The 12,659-nt window shown below is 36.7% G+C and overlaps 1 protein-coding gene across 2 annotated transcripts in view; it reads left to right on the plus strand.

Annotated features, from left to right (window-relative positions):
• Positions 1-825: 825 nt before the first annotated feature.
• LOC140665776 (uncharacterized) overlaps positions 826-12,659 on the plus strand; it is a 30,757-nt gene continuing 18,923 nt past the window's right edge. The window contains exon 1 of one of the 2 annotated variants that reach the window (XM_072892306.1): positions 826-988. The gene's annotated coding sequence lies outside the window, so the exon portion shown is untranslated. Of the gene's footprint in view, positions 989-4,452; positions 4,835-12,659 lie in introns of those variants that run through there. The other variant, XM_072892308.1, reaches the window with a different exon arrangement.

Here is a 12,659-nt window from a genome sequence, read left to right on the forward strand (position 1 = left end):
ATTTAACTAGTTCCGCGACATCTCTTCCTCATTTTAACGTCATCACATGACAAATATGAATAATAGAAGAACTATGCAAGAGAAGAAGTGGAATAACGTATCGGAGGATATCCAGGGTAATACACGGAGATTTGATTGTAAGTGTTAGTCTTTAAATACACATACTTTTGCCACAGTTTAATTGCATGTACATAGTTATGTAATAGCCGAAAATCAGACAGAAATTTTTAATTTATGCGTGTACGAAAGATACAATTAGCAACATGATGATTTTCGATTTGTTTGTATATTTTAAGATTCATTAATCGCTTAATATATTTCCGGTATACGAGTAGATAAGTGTTTTTCTGCCCTGATATTTACTTATCATGATTGATGAATAATTCATACATTTTTATTTATTAATATTGCATGAATTGTTAATTATTCTTTGAATCGCTCTCTCCTTTCTTGTGTTTAATCTTGTGTGCATATTAAATAATTACGCTACATTATATTGACAGAACCAAAGTTTATCGGACATATTTATCAATTATTTGTCGAAGGAAGAATTTTTGGACATTTTTATATATATTTAATTTCTATACATATTTAATAAACTTTTTGCCGAATGTAATATCAGACTCACAAATGCCATATTATCAGAGTTTTCAGTCACGCATATAAATAGACTAAATTATAACCGAAAACAATCTGATAATCCCGGGTATCAAATATGCTATTAATGAACTCTGGTCTATATCTATCTGCAAAAGTGGTTTCAAATTAAAAACATTTAGCGCGCTATTTTTCTTCTAGACTCTAGAGACATTTCGGAGCATCTAGTGTTTAGTGACTTTCTCAAGGATTCTTCGTTCAACCGCCGACAGATAGCGTTAGCAGTCAACTTAGCGGTTTCAAAAAAAGCACAGGACAACAATACGCGCGGCCGAGTCCGATGAAAATTGTAGAAATGGTGAAGTTGTGGTGTGGGTGTACTACGAGTTAGGTGAGTACATTAACGAGCATACGTAATCAAAGTGATAGCGTTATCGAGGAAAAGTGAGAAACGGGACGATAGTCTGGCGTCGTGCGATCGCATAATTTTATACGTGTTTTCCTTTTCTCGCCATCGTCCCCGAGAAACACTTTGCTCTAGTGCTGGGAAATTGTTTTGCATGCACCACTAGGTGTCTCTCTCTCTCTCTCTCTTTCTCTCTCTCTCTCTCTCTCTCTCTTTTTCTCTTTCTCTCTCCGACGATTCTTACCTGCCGATTTCGTTCAACTTTGACGGACGAAACCTCCGAAAAGGACGTTCCGCGGTTTCGTCGTGTCGCGCCACGATATCGGCAGGTGCATCATAACCTCTCTCCGATGTTGTGCGAGACGTTTTATAATTGCGCGAGTTGTTTCATGCGCTTACACATCGTCCTCGTCGTCGTTATGTCGACCACGACAGGTGTATATACAAGAAGTACATACGCACGCGGCTCGCGTGTACACACTCACACGAGTGACGCGTGACGCGACGAGGCGAGCGGGACGAGTGCGAATCATCTGTCTAGCTCGACCAATTTTTTTTTTTCGGCGCCAAGCGAAATCTTTTCGGAGCTGGTCCTCGAAACAAAGGCATTGGCTCCGTCTGCGTTTTCCCACGTTTTTTCACACATCTGATTGTTTGTGAAACGAAAAATATAATAGATATTTTTTTTTTGCTATATTAGTGTGAGAAACGCAAAATGTAAAGGCGAAATTTTTACGTGAAAGGAGCGAAAAGATCTAATTAATTTCGAACATTTCAAAAGCATTGATAGAATAAGTTGTAAAAATTGTATTCGTTCCAAGAAGAGAATTGTTGTGTTGATATACATTGGCAGTTCACGTGAAGTTAAAAGAAGTATAAAATATAAATGTATATTCCTTCGTTTGATCGAATTCACGATTAAATATCAGACCCATACACTACATTCATCAACGTGACAAGATTTTGCTTTTTTTAATTACGCGGATTATGCTCAATTATGCTCAAACAACTGCTCGTATATGCACGTGAGAACTTTGAAAATGTATTGAATCCGTAAATGGAATTCCGACATTCCATATATATTATTTCGTAGCGTGACAATCAATTTCAGATTTTAGATCTAATATCTCGTATCTTAATTGAGGTTGAATCTTGTTGACTCTCTTTATCTTTAACAATCGTTTCATATCAATTTGTTATAAACTCAAAATGTACGTCAGAAACGTGATATTAATGAGAAGAGGTCGTTAATTGTGTTACTAATTAATAATTCTAAATTTTGCTCGTTTGCAAAGATTTCCATGTACAAATTAATGAATTCATCGAGGAAGGATTTTTTTCTCTGTTTCGCCCTCTCCCACCCTCCCTCGCTATCCACGCGCGTCACCAAATTTGCACGCCGCTCTTATATACTCCCCCTCTCTTCATCTACCCTACCATGATCCAACCTCTATTGATTGCTTTACCGCACTACTGCCCTACTTTTATGGCTTTACCCCACCAACCCTTCGACGACTCCTACTCCTCACTCTCTCTCTCTCTCTCTCTCTCTCTCTCTCCCTCTCTCGGACGTCACGTATCACAGCCATAGACATGCGGGAGGTAGAACACGGTCTCCCTACCGAGAAAGTGCTGCTCTTGCAGGTGCGCAGAAGGTGCAGCGTTGCTAGGCTTCCGGAAAAGGGTTAGGAGAGGAGAAGAGAGAGTGAGCCACCCGAATCTCGGGGGTGCGGTCCCTCGGCTCAGATCCGTATTTTCAACACGTGTTTAGCGCCAGATAGGACTGTTTGACCCTAGTGTCAATCATATCAGAATGTCGCAAAAAAAGAGAAATTTTAGATATGATTGGGAAAATTTAGCTCGAAATCATACGTGGTACATAATAATATCTAGCATTGAATAAAGAATTGAGAATGTTTAAGGATGTTGCGCTTACAAAAAGTACGTTTAGTAATTTCGATTATAATTTTTTTCAATGTAAAAATTTCGCAATATGAGATAGGTAGGTCCTTGATTTCATTTTAAAGATGTTATCTATTCCCTCTCTTTCTCTAATAAAAATATAGAGAGTATATATACAGTATTATATAAAATTATAGAGTATATACATTATTTCAAGGATATATATTTTGTCGTCTATTGTTTTCCTCTCAAGGCAATATATATTTTACTACAGATATCTTATTCTCAATCGTTATTATTCCGAATTATTCCGAGAATTATTTTTGTCGAGAAAAAATTGATCTTGAATATCGCACAAACTATTTAGAACGGAAAGAACATTCGACGATTTTATATCTGCTAAACGCTGATGTAGAGGATGCGTATTATCTTCATGATCAATGTCGTACGTGCGTATAAAATATACGAACATTGTCGAACGAAACGCACAATCTCGGGCATAAATCGCGGACTTTCGCCGAGTTGGTAAATTGTCCTGTAAACGTTATATATGCCGGCCTCGCAAATATACGTCGCGTGCGCGAAAATCAAGGCTGCATGTGGTGTAAGTTTATTTTTGAGAGTCCTGTAGGGCTGTTTTATCTCTCTTCGCATGGACAAGGCTTTTCGTCGAGCATATCGCGTGCCAAACTCGATGCGTGCGGTATTTATACGATCTTTCGCCCGCCGTTTCGTGTTAAAACGGAAATGCATCACGATATGCGATTATATCCTTTTTTTAACTCTAACAAATCTGGCTAATAAGACGAGCAGGCAATTTTGGGATCCTTGAAAGAGGAAAAGCGTTTTACTCGGCCTTGCCAGCTTCTCATCGACTTTCACCTCGCCTGACTGTTTTGCTAACACCCGCTATAACACATCTTCCGTCTAACAAATTATCGCTGCGTGGCGTGACCAGTGGCAGTGAGATTTCTTTTTTTAGCATATCAGCAATCGATAGTTTTAGCCGTTCACGCGAAACCAATCTTGCCGTCCGTTTTTTGGCCGACTCTGCGGTCTAAACGCATCTGTTTCGCTATTTCCGCCCCTAAGAATTCCGTGGATCCTCCACAATTTGTCATTCCGCGTACACGTGGCATTATAGTCACTGCGAGGAAGTGGCGTGACTCAACGTGAAATCAGACGGCCGTGAGTGATGCGAGTGCGTTCTGGTCATACACGCGTTGACCCTACTCGAGTAGTGGTAGCGAGCAAGCTTAATCAGACACGTATCATTTCTAATTCATTCTCTGAACAAAATTCCTCTCTGAAGAATACCTGAGCGAGATTTTCCTCGGGAAAAGATTCTTACTACATCGTCGAAGTAGCTTTTGATTTATCTTCTTTGAGAATATAAATATTGTTCTATTAAATTCAATATTGATATATATATATATATATATATATATATATATATATATATATATATATAATTGATATTGATAGATTTAATAAATTTTTATGCTAAAAATACATATTTGTGAATTAAATTTGTTTTTTGTACGCGGAGATACAGTAGAAACCGCAGTTTTGTAACTATATAATGAATCAGCAGATTTGTTTATCCTGCTTATATGTAATAAATTTAAGTGACAGTTATTTATTTTAAGTTTCCTTGTCATAATTCTTCAACGCGACATATTTTAGGAAGTGCTGTTATATATGTGATGCTATTTCTGTTTGGCACATCATGGTATTTAACAGTACATATCTATGCTTATACAAGTCACTAACCATTCGTATAATATCTATGGCTTGCAGCTAAAACAACTTCGTTTATGTCAACAAGTGTAATTCGTCTTCTATTTTTGACTCACGGCTTTGTGTAAGTGACAAACACGTTTTCGTGCAAAGTGAGGATCCAATAACGTGATACGATCGTGCTAGAAGGTATATATATATATATAGGATAGGGAAAAACATCGGAGCAAAGTGACGCAAAATTATGAATTTAAGTATTATTAAAAGCCGACTCTTCCCTCGCGTTTTAAGTTAATCAATCACGAATTATCGATATTCCGATGAGTTGTTTCGCATAATTTATTACAACGTGGGCGACTGTTATATTTTGTAACTCCGGATTCGCGTGATTCGCAATCAAAAACAATCAACGAAATTTCGACGAATACAGGGATCGCCTATCGCTCTTCGTTTGCCGTTCGTAAGGATTATATCGATAATCTGCGCGTGGCCAATGTCTTTATTCTCCAAGGTCATGACTGAAGGCAACAAGGCAAGATGACTCACACGCGCGATTCGCCGAATCGCGGTCGGATCGATCCGGGTGCGCGGCTGCGTCAGAGACGAATTATAGATTTCGGTGGGTCGGGGAAGCGCCGATTTTTTGGGACACACGCGATTCCACCACTGTCTCTGTGCTTCTCCTCCTCTCCTTGCTCTTCCTCGTGAGTCGCTGGCACGTGTGACACGTGAGAGAACGCGTGTCCCGTAAGCGCTGGCACTCGATAACCTTCCTTCAAGGGAATTCCCGCCCTGCGGATTCGATCGAAGGTACTCGGCCGAGGTGAAGGTCAAGTTTGCTAGTCGCCAGTTGGCAATATCTGATAATTTGCCTGCCATTACGATATCTCACGGGATATCTCGTTTTACTACGGGACAGAGCGATTTAGACCATTGGGCTTCTCGGTTTTCCCTCCCTCCTCCCTTTTTTGCGAAAGTTCCGTCGCGTGGCGGATATAATTTATCAGTCATTACATGAATAAGTACACACGGAATGACAACCTGGAGGATCTAAGAGATTATACTTATATATAATATATTGTTACAATATATTATATATATATATATTATATACATTATAAATCTTTTGATCTTATGTATCATAATTTATTTGAAGATTACCTATTTAATCAAACATTTAATTCTAATTTAAAAAAAAAAGGATAATTAAAATTTACAATTGAAAAAAGGAAGGAAGTAACAGATAATGATTTTTTTAAACTTTTATAGAAGTATTAAGTCGAAATTTGTCAAGGAAGCTTTAGGAAAAAAATACAATAAATTCCAGAACGTTTCAATCAGTCGTATATTGATAATAGTGCATCTGTTTTTCGATGCCTGTATTTCGATTATGCATAAGTCGCAATACGATAATTGTGCGTATGCTCGATAAGATTGACTAACTTTTAGTTTTGCTGTCGATACTTCAGCTATTATTTATGTGAACCGATATACGCACATAATAATCCGTAGAACGCGTATCGGGCAACATCATGCTTTCCCTGGATACAAACTCTGAGTCATCCGTTGAGAGTCAAATTACATCAGTTGCCTGCGCAATGTAACAACAAAAGTAATGCGCTGACATTTCAAGCAGCATGACCTATGGTATATTACTTTTGACACGTCATTGTTAAATATATTCACTGTATTAAAGATATATCTCGTTTGTTCATTATTTATTAATGTTTTATATAATTAGCGACTTTAAAATATTTTCCCTCGATTTTATGCATTCGAGCTTTCCCTATTTTCGAGTTTTCTAGATCTTTATATAGAAATATCTATTTTTCTCTAATTAAATTTTAGCAAAAATATATGTATATTATTCGCGATCAATACATGATATATTTAACAATTATACATATAGCACAGGATAGCACAGGACTTCTAATAAATTTCGCGTTTTTCAAACTTGCATCTAGCAGGCAAAATAGTTAAATTATATCATATTTTCGTAACATGGACGCGATGTTGCAGATAAAAAAAACCAGGCCGATAGTTCGTCGTATTTCATCCGTGAAATGCTACTAACCTGGGGAATTGAGAGCGAAAAGAGCGACGATGTTTTACACATATGTATTTTACACAATGTCCTAGAATCATTTGTGACTCTTTCGCAATTTTTCAGAACATTTGAGATTTATTCCAAATTTGTTTTTCTCGAAATATCTTGTTAACATGCAGAGAGTATCAAGAAGATCGATTCGCGCGCTGACTGTATCGCGTGCACGTGAATTCGCATTTGCATTTATTATCGCGTGCATGCTTACAGAGAGCAAACTTTTAATCAGCTGTAAGAAATATACGTATCACGTCAATAGATGTAAATTGTAAATTCCACGGTTTCGTCCTAATGCGGCGAAACATAAAATTCCAAAAAATCGCATCCGTTGAGTTTTGAAAGCATTTTAAATTATAAAATATTTTATTTTAATCAAACAGTGAAATGATATTTTATGACAATTAATTTATGATTAATGATTAACTCGCTTCACGGCTTTAAAAAATATTTTATTTATTGTATTCATTGTATTTATCATACATTCTTTTGATCATTTTCTTATAGTACCGTATTTAATGAGGAGTCACACTAGTGATTGTTCACTTGCGGAACTTACAAGAACTTTACTCGTGAAATAATGGTTTTGTTCCGGTGTCTTTGCTCTCGGAATATAAGAATGCAATGACCGCGGCATGTTCTTTCGCATGCATTGTGAATATTTTAGAAGATAATCGACTTATCTTCAACTTATCTTTGAAATGAAATTGCGAGGGAAAACGACGAACTAAACGCAGCTCTTGCTATCGTTCACTTATCACGTTTTATTTTTCTGAGATACATATGTATATGCCTTATACCTAAAGAATTTTTCACAACGATATTTATCACTTTATTTTTTCTGATAAAAAATCTGTATTGAATAAAGATTGTCACTGCGATATTATATACAATTAATATCAGAAACTTTTGTACAAGAATGTATTCTTCATCTCGGAAGATCTGATTAATAATTTTTTTAAATTCTTGCGATTATGAAATGATCTTTATCTTCATGATGTCTATATGTTCAATTCTTGTCTATACTTTCTCGTGTTGATGTATAGTTCCAGTCAATACGAAAAGCGGTATGATATTTAAATAATGCAAAGATGCGAAGTCTACGTTTTTCTAGCTACTTGGATTGTACTTGAGTGCAAGCATCGCTAACGGACACAAACTTCGTGAATACTAAAGTTTGATAAGTTTTCTCATTAAAAATTACGACGATCGTTGGCAAAAACGTTTGCCGACGTTTGTCGACATCCAATAATTCACATAACACAGTGTGTTTACTTCTTTAATTAATCAAGAACAAACAATTTTTCAAATATTTTGGATTCTTTGACGGATTATAAAATCTTAAATTCAATTATTTATCATAATCGTCTGCAATAAATATTTCAGTGAATTAATTTGTTAATAAAAGATAAACAAAAAGAAATGAGTTCCAAAAATAAATAGAAATAAAGAAGGAAATTAAAAAAAATATTATTTTGTAAATATCGTGAAAGAGTTTTAATAATTATATAGTTATCGTCTTCGTATCAAAATTACGCTTATTATGGCGAGAATCGTATTTCTTACACTGCCAAGAAATTGCGAAATTCATTTTGACGTTAATTCACGGTTGGTATTTTTGGTCAAGCCTACAGAGAGATATAACTGTTGGAGATTCTCTCTGCGTACAGCCTGTTTCTTCTTTCATTGATGCTGGCGTCAGAGATCGTCTTGACGTAAATTTGAATGCGAGCCAAGAGAATGATCATTCCTCTTATCCAAAATATAAGCCAACGTTTGTCAATTTTTAAGCAATTTACAAAGAGATTGGTGATCGATTATTTCTTTACAGAAATGTGATAGTAGTCCAATTGTAAAATTATTTCGGTTGTTTTATATCTCTTATAATTAGTTTTATTTATTAGCGAGTTTTAGAAAAAAAAAATGTAAAAGGGAATATTGTTATTAGAAAGTATTCTATAGCAATATTTGGTTATAGTGTTTAACTAACATGAATGATTTTGCGAATTGAATTTTTTATCCTTGAATTATTTTTTATTTTTTCATTTTATATTTTCTCGAAACATCTTTCCAACACATTTTAATTTATTGAGTATTCTGCGGAAGATCGCGTAGATACATCTCAGTGTCAGACGTCAGCTTTAATTTGTGTCGGTTTTCAAAGCATTCAATTTCCGCGTTAATAAATTTAAGCCCTGAATGATACAATAATTCTGCGAAGAGGAATCAATTCGAATACATATATTGGTTACTTTGTCAATTTGTAATGGATTTTCGTGTAAAACAGTTGATGCGCACACACGTCTCTAACATTCGATCATTGCCTTTAAATAGTTAGCACAATCTGAAACTTTACAAAATACGATTTAATCATTTTCTTGTATCATTTTATTAATCATTGAAACCATTTAGTTTTAGAGCAATCCTACTAAAGTTTGAAAAGGTTCCATTTGCAAAATTCTCGCGCGACACGCGATTTCACATTCGCGAAATTTAATGGATTCTGAATGCGCGAAAACCTGTCAACACTGGATCTCATGGGATGACAGCAAAATGCAACTTGTCAGTCGGGGAATGAAGCGACATGTGGCTCCGGTATTGATCCGCACGTCCGGCGAAACTACGCGCCTTTTCGCGTATGCTTCCAATTTCGGTGCATTCTTCCCGAGCGATCGTCCGTGAAGTTACGTTTTACGCCGCACACAACACATCGCCTCTTTGAGCATTTTTTTCCCTGCAGCCGAATTGCACGAATTTCTTCCGATGAAATTCTCTTTGCAAAGGTAGTACACCGAATCGAATCTACGGGTTCCATTTGACTAAAATCGAATTGTTCTCTCGCTCTGAGGACAATAAAAATATAGTAATCGACGATCGTGCTATTTATTTTTAACAAGTATAAATAAGCGTAAATATACGGTCTTCGATTATCTAGAATTAATGAAAAAATGTTAATTACGAAAATCCGTGAAGTAAGGAGCGACAAAAGAGAGAAGAGTGTTAATTATACTATCTAGTTAATAATTATTCTATGAAGGGACGGGAAAAGGAAAGAGGGGAGTAAAGACGTCAGAAGGTTGTGTGCCCATCGATGAAGGTATATATTCACGTACTCTATTCCTCGCTTATTTTTACGATAACCGATAATTTTTACGAGCGCGCTATTATCATCGGTGCGATTGCAATGACTAAACTCTTAATTGGAGAATCTAAAAATAACAACAAGATTCGCGTATACAAAGGGATCTAGCCCGTTTGATTGTAGTTTCGATGTTCTCAGTATAATTTTATTTTTTAATATCACTTGTGTAGAAAGAACGATCGCGCCGTGAAAGAAGCTGTCGTGCACGAAGCAGGAGGGCGAGAAAAAGAAGGGGAGAGAAAAAGACGTCACATCGACGAGAGATCGAGGCTCGTAGGCGCGCTAAAAACGCGCCGAGACGTGTATCCGTCGATAGATATGTAGGCAGTGATGGTCGGTATCGGAGCTCGACGATGATCGCGAAAATATTTTCATTATAAATAGCGGTCGACGCGCGGAAGGTGCAAGCGAACCGCTCGCTTCATTTCACGGTCCTGAATGCCAAAGAACGTTAGAACTTCTCAAAAGAGTTAGAGCCGCTTCTAACGCAGGATTTTGCAAACTTAAAATAAACTGGTAGACTGATTTTCTTTTGTCAATGCTTTTCCGCAGAGTCTTATAAGAGCGAGAAGGTTATAAAATAAATAATAACAAAAATAGTAATAATAATAATCCAGTTTCTCAGTAGAAACTATATTAATACAATGTGATTGTATACGTAAGTGTATAAATATAAATAATGTAAGCAATTTCATAATGCGCCTTTATTTTCTGGCTTCTAAATAATAAAGGAATAACTAATGGTATATATGTGTATATATATATATATAACGTTTGCATTTTACATATAAATTATTTTTGCGAGAAAAGCCACATACGCATGATTTTAATGGAACTATATATGTGTGCGTTACATAGTTTAAAAAACTCTTATCTCTACTTTGCAGCGAAAAATTGTCGAGCAAGAGAAAACGCTAATATATTTCTGTTCGACACTTGTTTGAATTTTATTTTAAATCTCACATTTCTTCGGAATAAAGCATAGTTAAAAAAAGAAAGAGAGAGAGAGAGTCGTTATAATTTTTTTTTTTTACAATAGAAAATCAAGTGATAGATGCGTTTGTTTATTGATCGCGTTACAGAAGTCACGAGATTCTTTGTGAAAAGCCGTATTCTATAACATTTCGACATAACGAATAGTTTTTCCATCCTCACAATTGAATACTAAACTTATTTCTATTTTATATGTTATTGATTTAATTTCCGGCGAAATACTGAGCCAACTGATGAAAATGTCAAAATCATTATATTAACATTAGGAGGGCCTGTCTATGGATTATCTACGATATTAGATAAGAAATATGAAGTTTCCCATAAAACCAATAAAACAAATTCCTACAAAAACTATTTCGGTCGCGAAGAACGAGCCACGTTCGTCTTCGTCGTTTATTTTCTGACCTATTTGCCGACATATGGGTCATGGAGTTCAGCAACCCAGGTCGGTACCCAGGTCGACCGCTATAACGGGTGACCCGAATAAAATTGATTAGAATCGCTGTTTCTGTCACGAAAAACAATTTCATGGATAAATATTTTGCAAACTTACACGTGAGTCATTTTCTCTCCGAAGAGATTTTATTGAATGATATAACTTAAAAATGTTCTGGATTTTCGGATTTTCGAGTACGGATATATATATATATATATATATATATATATATATATATATATATATATATATATATATATATACAATATGTGTATATACATTACACAGAGAACGTGTCATGAATAGAATTACTTGGCAGTGCGTGGCGCACTAATTGGACAATCGTGAATCAAAGTATATTTTACCGGCCGTCACGATCTCATTAGAATCTTTAACACTTCATTTTATCTTTTTTCTCTCTTTGTCTTTCTCATTTCAAGTCATTTCAACGCGCGCACATGCTAGCAAATTGGAACGAAGACAGACCGTTCCCCTCGTCTCGTGACAACATCCGATACATTCTTAATACACTTGGTACATAATCTTTAGACAGCCAATGCCGGCACATACACAGCCGTCGCTATGAATGACTGTGGCAAAATATAGTAACTGTACCAATTTTAAACGGATGCAGCGATGTGTTACTCGCGTCTCGCTGCTTTTAAAATGTACTCTACAATTTACATTCTAAGTATGAAATTTCAAAAGAGCGGAAAAACGAGAATAACAAACTGCGAGAAAATTCCGAAATATATAAAAAGCAAAGAGCGGACACAATGAACTTTTTTACTGCATCGGTAACTCGTTAGGTTTCATTTCACGACACAGCCAGTCACGAGTGTCAGGTACATTTATCCGTAAGTGGTTGCCGGCTTTAAACACAGAGTTGGTCCAGATAACCGTCGGAGTCACAGAACAGTTGGTTGCGCAGGGGGACAACAGATGCTGGGAAAAGAGGGAGGAAAAGGCAGTAGGGGGCGCGAGGACTTCAAAGAGCGCCCGAGCGGATATCCTTATTCGAATGTTTAACTCTTGCGCGAGGGTGGCCGACGCGCGTCCGTCCGGGGAGAGTAGGTCGTTTCCATGGCGACAAGGGGTGCATCGGACTGGCACTGGTATCGTTAAAACTGAACGGAGCATCCCTTTCCCCTCTGCCTGGTAAGGCGGCCTCTCGTCCTCTCACTCTCTTCATCCCATTTCGCGAATACATCCCGTCCCTTGCGGAATATCCTACTAGGTGCACCTACCTACCTACTTTGTCTGTTTCCTGGACGTGAATCCCTCCCTATAGGTCATCCCTACGGCGGAAATTGGGTTAGACCTCGGAATTAGGTGCCACCGA

The sequence above is a fragment of the Anoplolepis gracilipes genome, chromosome 5 (genome assembly GCF_047496725.1).
Source record: "Anoplolepis gracilipes chromosome 5, ASM4749672v1, whole genome shotgun sequence".
Taxonomy (NCBI): domain Eukaryota; kingdom Metazoa; phylum Arthropoda; class Insecta; order Hymenoptera; family Formicidae; genus Anoplolepis; species Anoplolepis gracilipes.